The 16738-nt window shown below is 40.1% G+C and overlaps 1 pseudogene; it reads right to left on the bottom strand.

Moving 5' to 3' along the window:
• Positions 1–12859: 12859 nt before the first annotated feature.
• LOC127116659 (uncharacterized) lies at positions 12860–12959 on the bottom strand (annotated as a pseudogene).
• Positions 12960–16738: the final 3779 nt, after the last annotated feature.

Here is a 16738-nt window from a genome sequence, read left to right as displayed (position 1 = left end):
TGACTGATTACCTTCAACCGGGAAGTAAAAAGACTCCTGAATCTCACGCTCGAGAGGAGGAACCTCCATAGCAAACCCCATTTCCCTCTTAAGAAGCGTCGGGTTATAATTAATACAACCTTGAACTCCTATAAGAGGCACATTGGGAAAACTCCCACAACTGCAAATGAAATCTCGTCCAGCCTCATCAATGTGAGTCCAAGCTATGTCCTTGGCTCGCAAACCCATCAACTTGGTTGCCCACTTTACAGTATGATCAAGAAAGACAAAGGCACCCTTGGAAGGCAAATATCCCATGAACCACTCATATAACAATTGAGCACAACATCTGACCAAACCTCCACGTCGCTTCTCGTTTCGATTATGGACCGAATAATAAACATCCCCGATCAAGGTAGGAATGGGATTCCTCTGAGCAAACACCCAGATGGCATTAATGTCCACAAAGTTCTTCTGAGTAGGGAACATAATAATTCCATAAATGCTTACGGCAAGTAAAGCACAAACGGCCTTCCAATTACCCAAAACAACATGTTCCTTGGCTTTGGCTTCCAAGAAACTCAGATGAAAACCGGGTAACTTTCCTTTCTCCTTCAAACCTCTCTTAGTCACTTCTGGGCTCAAATAAAGAGCACGATAGATCTCACCAACATCAGGTTCTTCCTTAGTGACATAGAAAGGAATCTGGTTTCTGACCTGAATACCCAGGATACCGGCATAGTCCTCCATCAAAGGTCCCAACAAGTAATCCGGGAAGACAAAACATCTCAAACCCGGATCATAAAACTGGAGAAGAGTATGGATGGCACTCCTATCCCCATCTGTGAGCCTGAAAACCATCTTCAGAATACCACCATAAGCCTCACGGAACATCCTCACATGGTCAGGCGTAATCAATGCTATCATATCTTTTAACACGCCAATCTCTGGATCAAAGGAACTATAGCCAACATCATCTTTTAGGCCGGTCCTCATACCTGGAACAAGGATGTCTCTCAACCAGAATCTCAATCAAGAATGTACCCTGCATATGGATAAACATGAGTTAGATGCGGATAAATTCAAAATGGGAATGATGCAGATGCATGTATGCAATTTCTATTGCCATCCTCCAAGTCATCTGAACATCAATTGTACTGGATTCTGGTCTTAGAACTGATCACAACCATTTGAGGGACCGAGTAACCACAAATTCAACTTGGGAGTTCCGAAATAAACGGAACCGGAGGATACATCACCATCATTACAGAAAGTCACTAAACGGATAGCAACCAGATCATCTGAACAAGCAAACCCCAAATTCAACCCGGGGAATCCAAAATAAACGGAACCCGCTCATAAATACCACGGACAGAACTCCAGCGTGTCAGAAATAAATATCCATAAATCCAACTGAACCAAAGTCACATCACAAAATCGCCAACAGAACCTGTACCTGTAAGAATCAAACCCCTCCCCTCACAGGTGAATTCTAATAAGGTCATCCTAAGGCGGATAATCGGTCTCGACAATCGGACAAGATACTCAATGGGTTTGCCCTTTCAGGTGTGCCGTGCAGCTCTCATAAGATAATCTAAAACAAAGATCCGGGAAAGAACGGTCACCAAAGTCAACAACTCAAAAGAGATAACCCAACCATAGTGGAAACTCCACAAGGAAGAGCTCTCTCAGAAGAACCTCGTCCGGCTGTGGTATGTCACATCTCAACATCATGTTGATCCAACATAAGCAGAGACATGAGACCACGCTAATCCTAGGTGTATACTCGGGCCTGGGTTTTAGCCCCACTCAGAACACCCACCCCCCAAATCAGAGAAACCACACCTGTCCAGAATCCGACACAGTGATAATATGATGCATGCAAACATATATGCAAATATATACAAATCTCAGTATAATAATCACAAATGCAATAAATAATCAGTAAAAGCAAACCCAAACTACCCTAAAAACTACGCTAGAGAGCGCTAGGATTGACTCGCTTAGGGAAGACGGACCAGCAAGAGGTCAACTTTAGTCCCCAGCAGAGTCGCCAGCTGTCGCAACGCGAAAAACAACCGGCGGAAAAAATACAGTTTACAGAGCCGCCACCGACGCTATTCATCCTATGACGAAAAGGGAGCGCAGGACTAATCTAAGAAAGGGAAAGGATTGGTCTTACGACCAGAGATTATAAGGTACGGGAGTCGGTTACGCAAGGGGAAGGTATTAGCACCCCTCACGTCCATCGTACTCGACGGGATCCACGCTCAAAAGATAGCTCAAAGAGTAGGAAAAAGGTTGCTGCTAATAAACTGCTCAAAGAAAACTGCACAAACGGGAATAATAAACAGGTGAAAGAAGAAAGAAGACGGAGGAAATGGACTCGGCAGGATGTTGCATCCTGGGCCTACGTAGTTTGTCAGAAACAAACATCAGAGTCAACATAGTTCGGGAAAAGGGGACATGCTCGCTAGGACATCGCATCCTATGCCTACGTATCTTCTCTATCCAAAGAAGAATCAGAGCACTCGTAGCTCGGCTAACGCACGCCGAAACAAGACACCAAAATGGGACACTGAGACGTCAAAAGAAACATTCAAAGGGAAACAGAATGCCAATACATGGACTTATATCCAACTCCCAACACCAACAAAACAAAAGGAAACAGAATACCAATACATGGACTTACGTCCGACTCCTAACAATAACCCTAACAAGAGGAAACAAAATGCCAATACATGGACTTATATCCGACTCCTAACAATAACCCAACAAGAGGAAACAGAATGCCAATACATGGACTTACACCTGACTCCTAACAGTAGCAAACGCTAACCAGTGAACACCAAAGAAAAAAAAAGTTCTCAGAACGAACCCCAATAAAGTTACCAAATATCCAGAGTAAACCCCCAATATGTATAACCAAACACCACAAATGAACCCCAAAGATGAACCCCAAGTGAGTGACAACCGTCACAAATGAACCCCGAAGATGAACCCCAAGTGAGTGACAACCGTCACAAATGAACCCCAAGTAATAACAATCATCACAAACGAACCCCAAAGGTGAACCCTAAATGAATAACAATCATCACAAACAAACCCCAAAGGTGAACCCCAAATGAATGACAGAAGAAATCCCCAAGGTATGAACATACAACACACACACACTGAACAAACGAGTACTCACACCAAAGAAACAAAGAAAAGGGTGAACACAAAAAAAAACAGAAGGGTGAAAAAGAAAAAAGGTGCCTGGAGAGATTGCTCGCAACCTCCTGCCTACGTATCTCATCTGGTATGAGAATCAGGGCGACGTAGTTCCCCTTAATAGGGGTAAAACACTCTCCTAACCAGAGACCAGGGAGACTAAGACTCGAGCCAAATAGTTGTCATGCAATCAATATCCCTGAGTTGAGGTCTCTAACATGCATTCAACTTCCTCAGAAATCAATCATACAACTCCTACAGAAATGGAGATGAGAAGAGGAAAGCAGATAAAAACACCAGCACAAGTGAACAAGCATCACACACTATATCCATACAAAAGGCCCAAACAATGGGTAGGCTTTAGTCAAGAGGGGTCATATCAACCTCGACAAACAAGCCAAACTGTGAGGGTAATCTGTAGCTCTTAACCACTAACATTGAACGTTAGGGTGAGCAGATCAAAATGGTAATGAGGATGAGACCTCATAGCTCTTAACCCTGCCCAGGGTGAGCTCATGACACAGAAAGCGTGGGGATCCAGAAAGTGGGATCCTATTCCACTTGACATACTCTGAACAAAAGATCTGAGGCACATGTTCAAAAGCATCAGCATGTAGTGCGAGCATAAAGAATGACACACTGAATAACGGGGGATTGGCTGCTAATCCCTTCTATTCGTCAATTGCCTCTTCTCTTGGAGGTCTTATCAAATATCACATTCCTCCTCTTGGAGGTCTTTGGGCACAATTTTAAACAAACACAAACAGATCCTCTGAAGGAGGACTTGCCAGCAAAATGCCTGCCAAAAAGGTGATAGGACTTCCAGACTACATGAAGTAAGAAGCTAACTACCTGAGTGGTGTATCAACCACAATCCAATGCTCAAGCAAGAGCAAAAGCAAGCAAGCAACTAAGGTACCTGTACAAAGACTAAACAGTTAGTACTTCAGTCATAAAACCAACAGACAAACAATGAAACCACCTAACAGTTACACAAATCAGTGCATAAGTGCCTTAGCACTCAAATAAGCTCATGAGTTCACCACATCAATTAAAAACCTACAAAACAAACATAAGTCAGAACTCAAATGCATTTGCATCTTACAATATCCATGATGAGTATCCAAACCTGAAACAAACAACAAAGTTAGTTTATGTGCATTTAAACAATACAACAAAACACCAACAAACAATGTCATAAGAGATGAACTCAAAATCTAAACAAATGACCAAAACAGAACCCAATCTTCTACACATTGCAAATTCAAACACTCCACAAAATGTCCTCAAAAGGACCAGCATCAAATCAATAAGCAAGTGTCTCAAATAGCTCATGTAATGCAATGACCAAAAAATAGGCACAAAATGAACTTCCAACTTAGAAAATTCACATCAAATCATAAATGCATGCAATGAATCTGAAATTTTTTATACAAGTTTATCATGTCATGAATGGTCAACATGCAAAAGATCAAATCCAGAAAGGTTCAAATGCTATATGAACAAAAATACACCAAATCAATGCCAAAAATGTGACACAAATTGTCACATTATTCTCTATGTGTCAAAAGAAATGATAACATGTGAGAAAAATTCCAAACCAGTGATCAAAAATTCATATCATGTGTGAATGTCAAGCATGCAAAAAATTGGATCAAATGGCTCAACATAGAGAATTTCACAATGCAATGAATGCAACATGTCAATTTAGCACAACATCAATTCAAAAATCACACATAAAAAATCTAGTCATCAACAAATCATGAAAATAATACCAAAAAAAAGTAGACATTCATACAAAACTAGGAAAAAAAATAGAGTTCATTTGGATCATTTTTGAATTTTTTATGCATTTTACAAAATAACCAAAATAAATGGAAATATGAAATGAAATTGGAGGGAAATGATAATATTCAAATAAATCCAAAAACCCTGAGCCATCAGATATGGCGCGCTTAAGATCAACGGTTCACACTTGAACTAATGTAACACTGCATTTCATTTATGACTCAGCGTGCCCAATCACCAGTCAAAGCGTGCGTGAACTTGGTCAATGAAGCTCAGCCAATCAACCTTCCACGCATGAGGCCATGTGGCGCCAACGTCAGCACAAACCCTAACATACTAAAGACGCCGGAGCTACAGCTCCGGTCGTCTTCCCCGATGACTCACGCGGCGCCGCCACCGTGAAAATTCCTAGAAACACACGAGGCCTATACCAAACGATGCGTCCTTCAACAAGGAATCAAAATATGCTAATGGTTTATCCTAATTCACTATAGGTTTTTCAGATCGAAGACAAGAAGATTTGAGATCCAAACTTATATTCATCACTACAACCTCAATTCTCAACCATTTCAAAATCTAAACACATGTACATGACCTATGCATCAAGATCTACATTTCTATAACCTTAAATCAGCAAAATGAGAGGACGAAAATTTGGTCACCTTGAAATGGAAGCTTCTGAAATCGTGTCCTCACAAGCTTATATGCTCCAGATCAACTCCACTGCAATTCCTTTGAAGCTCTATGCAAGAATCAATGGCTGAAACCTTCTGAATTCGCCTCAATTTCCAAGTTCCATCTTCATGAGAATACACATGAACTGCATGATTTCTTGATGAATTGCAACAAATAAATGATGATTCTTGATCAGTGAGGCATGAGGATCAAGAATATGTGAAGATCTTTAAGAATTATGTGGAGAAAATGAAGATTCGAAGAGAGAGAAAGTTGAGAGAGTTCTTGAATTTTCAGATCTTGTGATCAAATGACCATAACTCCTCTACCACTCCTCATATGGACATGAATTAAGACTTTTTGGAAAAGGGAGACAAAGATCTACAACTTTCATGTTCACCAAAAATCCATTTGAAACATCTTTGATATTGAAAAGTCAAGTTGAAAGTAGACCAAAGACTTGCCAAATTTGGAAACTTTGAATTATAGGTCATTTCCATTTTTAGTAACTTTTGCCCTGACCTTTGAATCTTCAAGATATATGTTTAGAATGATTAATTGACCTCTTTTGAACATGATTGAGGTGTCTCAACTCATTTCCCCACCTCATAGCCCTCAGTTGACTGCACATTTGACTTTTTGGTCCTCAGATGACCTTGAAATGCCTTGATCCACTTGAGCCTCTACCACTTGGGGAAAATGCTCAAAAATGAAACCCTAGCTCATGTAATCCCCTTATGATAACCATGTGATCCTCATCCCAAGAAAATACCTCATCTCTTTGAGAAACCCTAGTTGGAAGAATGTCATTGATTAAGGTTGACCAGAGGTCACAACCCTAATCCAGAGGAACCTGAGGAAGAACTCTGAAACCCTTGATGATGATAGAACCATGATGATGGTAATATATCCTTGCAAACAAAATGATGCTCAAGACCTTTGAAGAATCAAGAAACCCTAATTGAAACCCATGTCCTCAGGTGGTTGATGATCAATTCATAGAGACCCACAGGCTTGAATCATGTAACTTCTCCATCTTTTGAAAAGATTCTGAAGGATGACTTCCTCAATTTTATATGAAATGCAAAATGCAATGCCTAATGTCCTAAAACATGAAATGAAATGACCCAAGCTAGTCTCAAGAAGAGGAGGGAAAATTTTGAGGTGTTACACCCATTCATCTTGGGTCTATAGGGAGAGGAATTATGATGTGCAATCTTGAATTCGCTACACAACTCTTTCATCATCTTATTGTTCAAGTTAGATCCATTATCAGTAATGATCTTGTCTGGCACACCATATCGGCATATGAGTTGGTTCTTGATAAACCTCACAACCACCTTCCTGGTCACATTTGCATACGATGCCGCTTTAACCCACTTGGTGAAGTAATCAATGGCTACGAGAATAAAACGGTGACCGTTCGACGCCTTAGGCTCAACCATACCAATCATGTCAATTCCCCACATGGAGAAAGGTCATGGTGAGGAAATAACATTCAGAAGTGTCGGGGGAACATGAATCTTGTCCGCATAAATCTGACATTTGTGGCATTTCTTCACAAACTTGCAGCACTCAGACTCCATTGTCTACCAATAGTAGCCTGCTCTCAACATCTTTTTTGCCATGGCATGTCCATTGGAATGAGTACCAAATGAACCCTCATGCACTTCAATCATCAACAGGTCTGCTTTGTGTCTATCCACGCATCTGAGCAGAACCATGTCAAAATTCCTCTTGTAAAGCACATCACCATTAAGGTAGAAACTGCCAGATAATCTCCTCAAAGTCTTCTTATCTTTAACAGATGCCCCAGGCGGGTAAGTCTGACTTTGGAGAAAACACTTGATATCATAATACCACGGCTTATCATCTTTCACCTCCTCAACCGCAAACACGTGAGCTGGTCTATCCAAGCGCATCACAGTAATATTTGGGACTTCATTTTAATAATTGACAGCAATCATTGAAGCAAGCGTAGCGAGAGCATCCATCATCTGATTCTCATCTCGAGGAATATGATGGAAGTCAACTTCAGTAAAGAAAGTTGAAATCCTCCTTACATAATCTCTATATGGGATGAGGCTAGGCTGATTCGTCTCTCATTCACCCTTAATCTGATTAATAACAAGGGTCGAATCTCCATAAACATCAAGATGTTTGATCCTCAGTTCAATACATTCTTCCAAACCCATAATACAAGCCTCATACTCCACCATATTATTCGTGCATTTGAAAGTTAGCCTTGTTGTAAAAGGAAAATGTGTGCCTTGAGGAGTAATAATCATTGCCCCAATACCATTTCCATGCTGATTGGCAGCGCCATCTAACACCATACCCCATCGGGAACCAGACTCTGGCCCTTCATCGAGCATAGGCTCATCACAATATTTCATTTTCAAATACAAAATCTCCTTATCAGGGAAGTCGTATTGCACAGACTGATAATATTCAATTGGTTGATGTGCCAAATGGTCAGTCAAGATACTACCTTTAATAGCTTTTTGAGCTCGATACTCAATATCATATTCAGATAACAGCATCTGCCAACGGGAAATTCTCCCAGTTAAAGCAGGTTTCTCAAAGATATACTTGATCGGATCCATTTTGGATATCAACCACGTGGTATGATTCAACATATACTGGCGTAAACGCTTAGCAGCCCAAGCCAAAACACATCATGTCTTCTCAAGCGTTGAATACCGAGACTCACAGTCAGTGAACTTCTTACTCAAGTAGTATATTACATATTCTTTCTTTCCTGATTCATCTTGCTGACCAAGGACACAACCCATGGAATCATCAAGCACAATCAAGTACATAATCAATGGTCTCCCTTTAACAGGTGAAGATAGAATCGGAGGCTCAGATAAATACTCTTTGATACCGTCAAAGGCCTTTTGGCAATCCTCGGTCCAATCATGACGCTGATCTTTCCGGAGGAGCTTGAATATGGGCACACATGTGGCAGTCATGTGGGATATAAATATCGAAATATAATTCAAGCGGCCAAGAAAACCTCGGAATTGCTTCTCAGTTTTGGGCGCAGGCATCTCTTGTATTACTTTGACCTTGGCAGGATCAACCTCAATACCTCTCTCTCTGACAATAAAGCCCAATAACTTGCCGGAACGGACTCCAAATGTACACTTGTTCGGTTGTACTTCCTCAAACGCTGGAAAAGCTTCAACAAGTTTTCTACATGTTCAACTTCCGTTTTAGACTTTACAATCATATCATCAACATACACCTCGAGCTCTTTGTGCATCATGTCATGAAACAAGGTAGTTATAGCACGTTGATACGTGGCTCCGGCGTTCTTCAAACCGAAGGGCATCACTCGATAACAGAATGTTCCCCAAGGTGTGATGAATGTTGTCTTCTCCATATCCTTGGGTGCCATTTTAATCTGATTATAACCGAAAAATTCGTCCATAAATGAAATGACATTGAATTTAGCCGTATTGTCTACCAACATATCAATGTGTGGTAGAGAAAAATCATCTTTCAGACTAGCTTTATTCAAGTCACGGTAATCCACACACATTCAGACTTTTCCGTCTTTTTTAGGTACAGGCACAATATTGGCCACCCATTGAGGATATGTAGAGATCACCAGAAACCCCGCATCAATTTGCTTATGAACTTCTTCTTTAATCTTCACTGCCATAGCAGGATGAGTTCTTCTGAGCTTTTGCTTCACAGGCACACACTCAGGCTTCAACGGCAAGAAATGTTGCACGATATCAGTATCTAGACCAGGTATGTCTTCATACGACCAGGCAAAGACGTCGACATATTCTCGTAGCAACTCAATCAACCCCTTCTTAACAAACTCTTCAAGGAGTGCCCCAATCTTCACTTCACGAATGCAGTCTTCAGACCCCAAGTTCACTGTTTCTAGATTCTCAAGATGTGGCTGAATGATCTTCTCCTCGTACTCAAGCAGACGGGTAATCTCATCAGGAATCTCTTCAACATCATCTTCTTCTGCCTCAAATACAGGGAACTCAAAGTTGGGAGATGGTGTTGGATCATTATGTTCAATGGGTTTGATTAACCTGCATAATGATTTTGAGAATAAAAGAGATTTCAGAATTCAAACAAGGCAAATCATTATGCAGATGAAAAAATTGATTTTATTCTCTTCTTTAGGGTTTTATGGTGATCACCAATTTCATGCGAAAAGCAAAAATGAAAAATAATTTGAGAAAACAAACATTTAACATGCGATTATTGAATGGGTATCATTGTATTAATCAATTATGCCAACAATGTCTTCACTTCTCCTTTTGGCATGAGAGAAGGGTTTTTTAAACAAAATGAACTTATTACGTTGACTTATGGATAACTGTTGGAACATTCACAGCGACCCAATTATTGCAGATCCCGCCAGGTATGACAAAGTTGCCTAGGTCTTCCTCTTCATCTTCTTCAACGATGGAAACCGCTTCTTGATCTTCAACGGTATGGATGAAACCTCCACTCTGAAACAACCCAAGATCATTAGAAACACCGGAAGAATACCCTATACCAGCCCGAGATTTATTATCTTCCATCTTTATCATTTTCCCTAAACCATTGGTTGCACCATGCTCGATGGCCAACTTCACATCTTTATAGGAGACAAATGAAGAAAGTCCTTTCCTAGAAGGTTCAGCAATAAATAAGGCTTGGAACGGAGTTCCAACCTCATCCTCAGCATCAATTTAGGAAAAGGAAGATAAATGGTTGACCAAGAGAGCCTTCTCTCCCCCTATCACCACCAACTTCTTGTTCTTGACGTGATAACACGAAATTATATCATATTTTAGGACTTAATTCCATTAAATTCTATGACTATTTATTTCGGTTTACTGCATTTTATGAGATATTACGTGGTATTTTCTTCCTAATTGTCGCAGGTAGTCTATTTTGAAGAACAAGTGAAAATGGAAGAAAAGGAGGTGCAAAAAGGAGAGAAAAGGGACCAAATGCCAAAGCCCAGCCCAAAGCGCACAAGTCACCAACGCTGTGCCTGTGACGGACGTCACAGGGTGCGTGACGAGCGTCACGCAAAACAGCCTTGTGACGGACGTCACACATAGTGTGACGAGCGTCACACAATTCCACTACCTTTTTGGCGCAAGTAACGCCCTCAGAAAGACTTGAAGAAGAACGTTGAGAAGTTGGTCTCCTATATCCACGCCGTGCATGTAGCCACGTTGAAGAATGAGAGAAACGGAAAGCAGTTACCAACACTATTATAAATAGCCATCTCAAAAACCTAAAAGCCTCTCGGTTTTTCCACGCTCATATTGCCGAAGCTCTGCCAAATTTTCTTTTCACGCTTTTGCTTATTTTTTCCTTTCCAGCAACTTAACATTGTTTATTTTATTTATTTCCTTTGCAAGTTCTGCATTCTTTTTCCCTTGCAATTTATCTTTCCCTTTTTAGCATTTAGATATTTTTCGCATAATAGTTTCTACACCGGAAACTATTGTACAACTTTTTATCGGATCTAACCTTACGTTAGATTCTAGTTCTATTTCCTTGGTTTAATTTATTATTTAATTGAAGACTCGAAGAACAAATCCTACCGGCTTGTGGTAGAGTGTTCAAGACTATTGTATTGCGCATTCAGGTTCTTTAATCATTATTTAATATTTTGTTTTATTATTTATCTATATTATCTGCCTGGAATGAGTCTGTTTATGCATGATATGTATTCTTGTTTATTTAGCATGTCTGGCTAATTCGCCTAGGTATCGGTATGTAAAGTAAGCAGAATAAGGGATCAAGACTGAGTCGGTCTATCTAAACTTAAAATTAAAATCAATCTTTTTTACGGTCTCAACTTACAGGTTTAATAACAAGATTTTTTACAGAAGTAAAGGACATAAAGAAGTTAAAATCAATAGAGCGAGAGTTTGAGATTTTAACTGGACAGTGTAAGTTAGGCATTAATTCTAGATCAGGGCGAGAGCAAGTTTTAGAGTTAATTAAATTCTGACCTTTTCCAAAAAGTATTTTTAAAGCTTGAATGTGAGGACGAGAGTTAAGCATTTGGATTTGATTATATAACCTAAGTCAACAGAGCGAGAGTTTGAGATAAGGGTGTTTAAAACGGTCAGTATTTTCTTAAAAAGAGTTTCTGCAACTTTATTGTTTTCAAAATATGGTTTTTGACTTAATTATAAGTGACAGCTACATTAATATAAAATCATGGTTTATTCAACAGAGCGAGAGTTTGAGATAAAACCTTTAACCAATAAAGTTAACTGAAACGATTCATTTTAAAACCAAGACACCGACAAAGACTTGATTCCCTAGTTTTGACGAACTACATACCGATATCATTTTTATTAATATTTAATCTAGATCTTAGTTTAGCTCTTAGTTTTTCCCCAAACAATCAAACATTTTCACCTTAGATTTACGTAGTAACCTTAGATAACGGTACATCGATTCATAAGTCCCTGTGGGATCGATATCTTTTAAAACTACGCGATAGAACTGTGCACTTGCAGTTTGTATCCCATTCTCGACTCACACAGTCGAGCGATCAAGTTTTTGGTGCCGTTGCCGGGGACTTCTATTTAATCGATATCGTAACTCTTCCGTTACGCTTTAGAGACTAAGGTTTCTTTTTCTTCTATTCTTTCTTTCGTTGATTTGTATGCCACGCACTCGCTCTCAAGGCGAACCGCTCTATTTACGAATCAACGATATCGAACTATATCTCCGAGTCTTACGACGAATTCGGGAATATCGTGCTGAAAACAATCTCCCTCCTATAGACTTTCCTGATCTCAAAGATCTTCCTTCTTTAAAACCGAGATGGCAGAACCAGCTCGTGCTCTTAGAGATTACGCCGCTCCATCGCAAGATGAACCGCATTCAAGTATTGCTCCGCCCGCAATCGAAGCAAACAACTTCGAACTTAAACCTTCATTGTTGCAGGCTGTGCAACAGAACCAATTCTCTGGAAATCTTACCGAAGATCCAAACCTTCATTTATCCGTATTTGTCCAATACGCTGATACTGTTAAAGCTAATGGTGTCACTTCAGAGGCAATTCGACTTCGTCTTTTTCCTTTCTCATTAAGAGATAGCGCTAGAAGATGGCTTCAATCACTTCCTTCCAACTCAGTCACCACATGGAACGAGTTGAAGAAAGTTTTTCTTGCCCGATATTTTCCGCCAAGCAAAACAGCTATGTTAAGAGCCCAGATAAACGGATTTAAACAGAAAGACAACGAATCTCGTTTCGAAGCATGGGAAAGATACAAAGACATGATGAGACTTTGCCCACACCATGGTTTGGAAGACTGGTTAGTAATTCACACATTTTATAATGGTCTCTTATACAATACAAGGTTAACAATAGACGCCGCTGCAGGTGGTGCACTAATGAACAAACCTTATGCTGATGCTTACCAGCTTATCGAGAGCATGGCCCAAAATCACTATCAGTGGGGAACCGAACGAACGACGGTGGAAAAACCTCAACCGAAAACTGGCATGTACGAGATAAGTAACCTTGATCACGTTAATGCAAAAGTGGATGCTTTGGTCCAGAAAATTGAAAGTTTAAACGTATCACCTCCAGCCGCCGTGGTTGCTATAACTCCGAATTGCGAGGTCTGTGGAATCCAAGGCCACACTCCTGCGGAATGTCAACTCTTGACTGGAATCCAAGCAGAGCAAGTAAACTATGCTCAAGGAAGCCCCTACTCGAATACCTATAACCCAAATTGGAAGAACCATCCAAACTTTTCATATAAGAGTAATAATGCTTTATACGCACCTGGATAGTCTCCAAATCAAGCCCCATCTATACCTCCGGGATATCAGAAACCGAATCCTAACAATAATACCCCTAGAAAATCCAACTTGGAAATCATGATGGAAAACTTTATAGCATCCCAACAACAAACCAATAAAGATTTCTTAAACCAGAACATACACACTGGCGAACAACTTAAACAACTAGCAAGCAAAGTAGATGCCTTGGCTACCCATAACAAAATGCTGGAAACGCAAATATCTCAAGTAGCGCAACAACAAGCACCTACTGCTGCCCCAACTGGTACATTCCCTGGACAGCCCCAACCTAATCCGAGAAGCCAAGCTCATGCAATTATATTAAGAAGTGGAACGGAAGTGGAAGGACCGTCTGACCCAAGGATAGAAAACCAAAACCCTAAGAAATCAACTGAGGAAAGTGAACCTAAGGAAAAGGAAGAGAGTAATAAGGAAACCCTAGAAAAGAAGGAACCTTATGTACCTCCACCACCTTACAAACCACCTATACCTTACCCTCAAAGGCTTGTTAAAACCAAAGATGTAGGCCAATTTAGAAAATTTGTTGATCTCCTTAAACAATTAAACGTTACAATTCCGTTTACCGAAGCTATTACGCAGATGCCCTCATATGCTAAATTCTTAAAAGAAATTCTTTCTAATAAGAGGAAACTTGAGGATAGCGAAACCGTTACACTCCCTGCCGAATGTAGCGCTATAATCCAAAACATGCCCCCTAAACTCAAGGATCCGGGTAGTTTCTCTATACCCTGTCACATAGGAAAATTTGTCATCGACAAAGCCTTATGCGATTTAGGAGCCGGAATTAGCGTTATGCCTTTATCCATATGTAAGAAACTGGAAATGGGAGAATTAAGACCGACCAAAATGTCTGTGCAATTAGCAGATCGTTCCATCAAATATCCTGTAGGAATCCTTGAAAACGTTCCCGTACGCATAGGTCAGTTTTACATTCCCACTGACTTCACAATTATGGACATTAGAGAAGATGATACTACACCTATTATACTAGGAAGACCATTCTTAGCAACTGCCGGTGCAATCATAGACGTAAAACGAGGACGACTCACCTTCGAAGTAGGTGAAGAGAAAATTGAATTCATTCTTTCCCAATTCTTGAAAGCACCTGCAATAGAAGATACATGTTACTTCATGGATATCATCGATGAATGCATAAAAGAAGCAGAGTCAGGAGAAGACAAATCATCAGACTATCTTTTAGAGGACAAATCTAAACAATGCCTAGCAATAACACCGGATCCTACGCAGTGTCTTAACAAACCAACCCCTGATTTGAAAACACTTCCCAAAAATCTGAGATATGAATTCCTAGACTTAGAACTTGAACGACCTGTGATAGTTAATGCAGATCTAGGAAGACTCGAAATAGAAAAACTCCTACATATCTTAAGAAAATATCCAACCGCACTAGGATACCACATCACCGATCTTAAAGGAATAAGCCCCTCTATTTGTATGCACCGCATCATGTTAGAAGAAGACTGTAAAGCCTCTAGGGAACACCAGAGAAGACTAAATCCGATCCTAAGTGAGGTAGTAAAGAAAGAAATAACCAAGTTATTAGAAGCAGGTATTATATATCCTATATCCGATAGCAAATGGGTCAGTCCTGTACACGTTGTACCAAAGAAAGGAGGCATAACCGTTATTGAAAACGAAAAAGGAGAAACTATAACTAAACGAATCGAATCGGGATGGAGAATGTGCATTGATTATAGGAAACTAAACAAAGCAACCCGAAAAGATCATTTCCCTTTACCATTCATTGACCAAATGTTAGAACGATTAGCTAAACATTCACATTTCTGCTATCTAGACGGTTATTCAGGCTTCTTTCAAATACCAATTCACCCTGATGACCAAGAAAAGACAACATTCACATGCCCTTTTGGTACCTTCGCTTATAGACGAATGCCGTTTGGTCTGTGTAATGCCCCTGCAACTTTTCAAAGATGCATGATGGCAATATTCGCCGACTTTCTCGAAAACATCATGGAAGTATTTATGGATGACTTTTCTGTATACGGACAAAGTTTCGAAGAATGCCTTGAAAACCTAGAAAGAGTTCTTGAGCGATGTGTAAAAGTAAACTTAGTACTTAATTGGGAAAAGTGCCACTTTATGGTACAAGAAGGAATTGTTTTAGGACACATCATCTCGAACAGAGGAATTGAAGTAGACAAAGCCAAAATAGAGGTAATCGAAAATCTTCAACCCCCAAGAACCGTGAGAGAAGTACGAAGCTTTTTAGGACACGCCGGTTTTTACCGACGATTCATCAAAGACTTCTCTAAGATAACTAAACCCTTAACCGGACTGTTGATGAAAGATGCTGAATTCATATTCGACGATAACTGTTTAAAAGCATTTCAAACTCTTAAACAAGCATTGATCTCCGCAGCCATTATGCAGACACCAGACTGGAATGAACCATTCGAAATAATGTGCGATGCCAGTGACTATGCTGTAGGTGCTGTTTTAGGACAAAGAAAGGATAAAAAGCTTCACGTTATATATTACGCTAGCAGAACCCTGGATGAAGCGCAAATGAATTATGCCACAACCGAGAAAGAACTCCTAGCAGTGGTATTTGCGCTGGATAAATTTCGTTCTTACTTGGTAGGAGCCAAAATAATAGTTTATACCGATCACGCTGCTATCAGGTACCTTTTAACAAAAAAAGATGCTAAACCTAGACTCCTAAGATGGATCTTGTTGCTACAAGAATTCGACTTAGAAATCAAGGACAAGAAAGGAACTGAAAACGTAGTAGCAGACCACCTCTCTAGACTTGAGAACCTTGAACCGGAAAGAACATCAATTAATGATGATTTCTCGTACGACAAACTTATAGCTACTTTGGAAGAGAACAACTCCGACATACAAGTAGAAACCACCTTAGCTATATCTGTCACACCATGGTACGCTGATCTAGTCAATTATTTAGCTGCCGGAATAGTTCCACCTACTTTATCTAACCAGCAGAAGAAACGATTCTTCCACGACATAAAACACTATTACTGGGATGATCCCTTACTTTTCAAAAGAGGCCCCGATGGTATTTTCCGTCGATGTATACCCGAAGAAGAGGTAGAAAATATAATCCAACACTGTCACTCCACTCCTTATGGTGGACACACAAGTACATCCAAGACCTGCTCTAAAATCCTACAAGCTGGCTTCTATTGGCCAACTATATGGAAAGACGTACATGCGGCTATTAAGGAGTGTGACAGATGTCAACGCACGGGAAACA

The sequence above is a fragment of the Lathyrus oleraceus genome, chromosome 1 (assembly GCF_024323335.1).
Source record: "Lathyrus oleraceus cultivar Zhongwan6 chromosome 1, CAAS_Psat_ZW6_1.0, whole genome shotgun sequence".
NCBI classification, from domain to species: domain Eukaryota; kingdom Viridiplantae; phylum Streptophyta; class Magnoliopsida; order Fabales; family Fabaceae; genus Lathyrus; species Lathyrus oleraceus.
This window is presented reverse-complemented; position numbering and strand designations above follow the sequence as displayed.